Raw genomic sequence first — 3,642 nt, 5'->3', positions numbered from 1 at the left:
CACAAACTTTTTGTAGCTATTACAATGCAGAAAGGTAACCTACAATGCAATATATGAGGCTCCAAAAAATAGGCTAATACTTATCTGGCTGGGGCTGCGGGGCACAAGTCAGCAGAAAGGCTCCTCTATCTACTCCTATATAGTGTTTGCAAATATTCTAGCTGGATACGGATGGAACCACACTAATAGGTGAAATCTGGAAAAATTAGCAGCACTAATGCAAAAAAGGACAATGTATGAGGCAGTGACGCACGCTGAGTGGACTACAACCGGAGGTGGCTGGCTGCAGAACACACTACAGCGTGAGTTGCATTCACACATAGAAACCTTGCAGACAGCCGTGAACAGCGCTGCAAGGCAAATGATAACTACAGCGTTTGATAAAGTAGCCTGGGTAAAGCACAATACGGTATAGCAAATCGCTAGGTCACACTGTCCCTCAGAATAGCAGCATCCTATCCCTAACTGAATTCACAGCAGAGTGAACCCAAAATGGCGGCGGCGGCTTTTATAGTGCATCATGACATAATTTCAGCAGCCAATCACAGCCATGCCAGTAGTTACATGCCTAAGATGCTCTAACAGGATGTGCCCACACTTCTTAGGATCCTCATTGGCTGAATAAAATCAAACTGGCTCATTGCATTATGGGAACTTCCGATTCCGGTATTCGATATACCCGATATTGCAGTATCGTAATGCTCAACACTATTTATGGATCATTATGTGGGGCCCATTATACTGTATGAAGTACTATGAGGGGGCCCATTGTACTGTATGGAAGACTATGTGGGGAACATTATTCTGAATGGAACAATATATTGGGCCCATTATACTGAATAGAGTACTATGTGAGGCCATTATACTGTATGGAGGACTATATGGTGCTCATAATACTGTATGGAGGACTCTGTGGTGCTCATAATACTGTATGGAGGACTATGTGGTGCCAATAATACTGTATGGATGACTATGTGGTGCCCATTATACTGTATGGAGGACTGTGTCATGTTCATAATTATTATTATTTATTTATTTATATAGCACCATTGATTCCATGGTGCTGTACATGAGAAGGGTTTACATACAAATTACAGATATCACTTACAGTAAACAGACTAACAATCACTGACTGATACAGGGGGGAGATGACCCTGTTAATGTTGTATGAAGGACTATGTGGCATCCATAATACTTTATGGAGAACTATATACACTTCTGTGGCCCCACAAAATATTAAGGGTGTTTTTTTGTTGGGTGGGACTCAATTAGAACTTCTGCTATGAGGCCCCATGATTTCTATGTACACTCCTTCCCTTTAAGCAGAGGTGCATTTCAGTATTGTTCAATGGTTTAAGGGGCAACATCTCTCCTTGTGGAGAGTGAGAGTGACATGACTGACATGCCAGTGTAAGGAGACTTACAGGCCATGCAATTCTCCCCTGAGAAATTAAATATTTAATATTTCATTTTCCAGGGAGCATTACTTGACCTGTAAGTGTCCTTATTCTGGCATGGCAGGCATGGCAATCTCTAGAAGTAGAAATGTTTCCCCTTATACTCCTTAGATCTCTCATGCACCCAAATCAGATATCATGCTTTGCACTGAGGAGGGGTAACCCTAAAACAAGAATCTGAAAATTAAGATTCTGGTTTGGCTTTTATCCTAAGTCATGTGACAAGGCTTGCTAAGGAGTCAGTATTGACTTTTAGGATTGCTACTTCCAATAGGTGGTGCCAGAGTTTAAATCCTCTTCCTCTCTCAAAAGGTAATTTGAGTATTGCACAACCTAACTTCATAAGAAATACTATACATGGCCTGAGCAATCATTTTGTGTCAGACAACTTAAAAGATTTTAGAAGCCCCCAAAATATATATTTTTGTGAAAATGTGAAGAGTATTAGCCCTCCGTCAGGCGCAATATAGATTCTCCTCAGTTCATGCGCAATGTGCCTGACAAGCACAGGTCAGAAAACCACCTATAGTAGCTACATATTTCAATTTCAGGACTATAGAAGTAGTCAGTGACCTTCATAGGAATGTATTAAAAGAGATTACACCAAATCAGATGCAAAAAAAAACATTTATTAACCATAAACTTATTAAAACTAAAAGTACCACTTTTCGGTAGTACCGCCAAATAGGCTCCAGTTATCTTTACTTAACTATTGCTTAAATATAAAATTATGGAAAAAAACTTAAAGGATATTGCACTTAGATGTTACTTAATTATTTTCTACTCATCTTCAGTGGTTTCAATTGCAGCAGAAGATCATCGAAACGGAGGCAACGGATCAGGACTTTGAATCGTTTCAGATTCATCACAAGGCTGAATTTTTCGATGCCATCACCGTCTGTCCCCCACAGCTCCTCCAAACTTTGCCTATTTGCTCTGAAAGCACCAGCTAGGTATAACAAGCCAATAAATGCCTTGAGTTCAATCACATCAGTGTTTGTGATGTCCCTCTCTCTGGAGAATTGCTCTTTGATTGTGTCAATATACTGGTTAGTGAACCGAACAATAGTTTCCAACATGCTATCTGTAATTAGATTACTCCAAAATTCCACTGCAGTTTTAGCTTTTCTAGCACTTCCAATAACTCCAGGAAGGTGTGTAATAATATTGTGGGATTCTCTGCGCTGTTTGTTCTTGGGTGCCTTTTTGTTCCACTTTGTATTTTTATCTTTGCCCAAATAATAAGCTAGATCTGTGTCTGTTTCCTCTGTATCCGTGTCATCACCATCCTGCTCTGTTCCAGAATCAGTGTTACATTCTGCTACCTCATCTTCAGATGAAATGTCACTAGATTCCTCTAAATCCTCAGTTACTGCTGGTTCTTCCTCATCATCTTCTAACAAAAAAATCTTCATTTCTTCTAAATGAAGGGGTTTAGATGAATCATACTGTTTTCTGGCCATTGCAGCAGAAAATCTGAAGCAAGAGAGAAAGAGTATGTGTTAGGGCGCAATGTGCCTTAGAAGCCACCCTCCTTTTGTCTAAGAAAACAGTACTTATGTACACTAACTTAGCATTAATCCTTCATAAAACAAGCTAAATACACAATCGTGATGAATAAAAAAAGAAAATACTAACCTTTCAATTTGTGTTGAAATCAGGCGCAATGTGCCTGAGAAGCCAAAGTGTTGATATCTGCTCACTAGAAGGTCTGCTGAGTCACTGTGATATCAGGTTTCACAGAGCCTGTAGAGTCAGGAGATAACTAGGAGGGGTGGGGTTTTCTAATAAGTGGGCAAGGAGAGAGAAGTGAAACTAATTACTGTGTGCCTGTCAGATCTATTGCGCCTGACGGAGGGTTAGTGAAGAACTTGTGAAATATTAACTGATGCCAACTGGTGTATCTCAAGTAATCCAATTATTACAGTGCAGATCAATCACATTCGATGAAGAGCAAACAAATATCCGCCAGATCATCAGGGTCATGCTGACATTATTGACGGTATTTTTGACTTTTGGAACCAAAAAGTTAGTTCAGTTTGCTCACTCCAAAGGAAAGTGCTGTAAGTTGCTTATAAAAGAGCCTCATACTGACCAGGATGTTCTATTTTGCTGTTCTTTCTACTTTGATTGAAACCTTCTGTGAAGAAACTGCCTGTGCGTGATAGGCTCAGACGAAAATTAA

At 39.9% G+C, this 3,642-nt stretch overlaps 1 long non-coding RNA gene across 1 annotated transcript; it reads right to left on the bottom strand.

The window, feature by feature from the left end:
- Nucleotides 1–2,064: 2,064 nt before the first annotated feature.
- LOC141096699 (uncharacterized) lies at nucleotides 2,065–3,308 on the bottom strand. The gene is made up of 2 exons (XR_012233757.1): nucleotides 3,096–3,308; nucleotides 2,065–2,933 (listed from the first exon to the last, which is right to left on the bottom strand). It is a non-coding gene; the product is annotated as an uncharacterized lncRNA (long non-coding RNA).
- Between the last annotated feature and the right edge of the window lie 334 nt (nucleotides 3,309–3,642).

The sequence above is a fragment of the Dendrobates tinctorius genome, unplaced genomic scaffold, assembly GCF_039654945.1.
Source record: "Dendrobates tinctorius isolate UK_male_01 unplaced genomic scaffold, ASM3965494v1 ptg000078l, whole genome shotgun sequence".
Lineage (NCBI taxonomy): Eukaryota > Metazoa > Chordata > Amphibia > Anura > Dendrobatidae > Dendrobates > Dendrobates tinctorius.
Note: the sequence above shows the minus strand (reverse complement) of the source record. Positions and strands in the feature narration are given on the sequence as shown.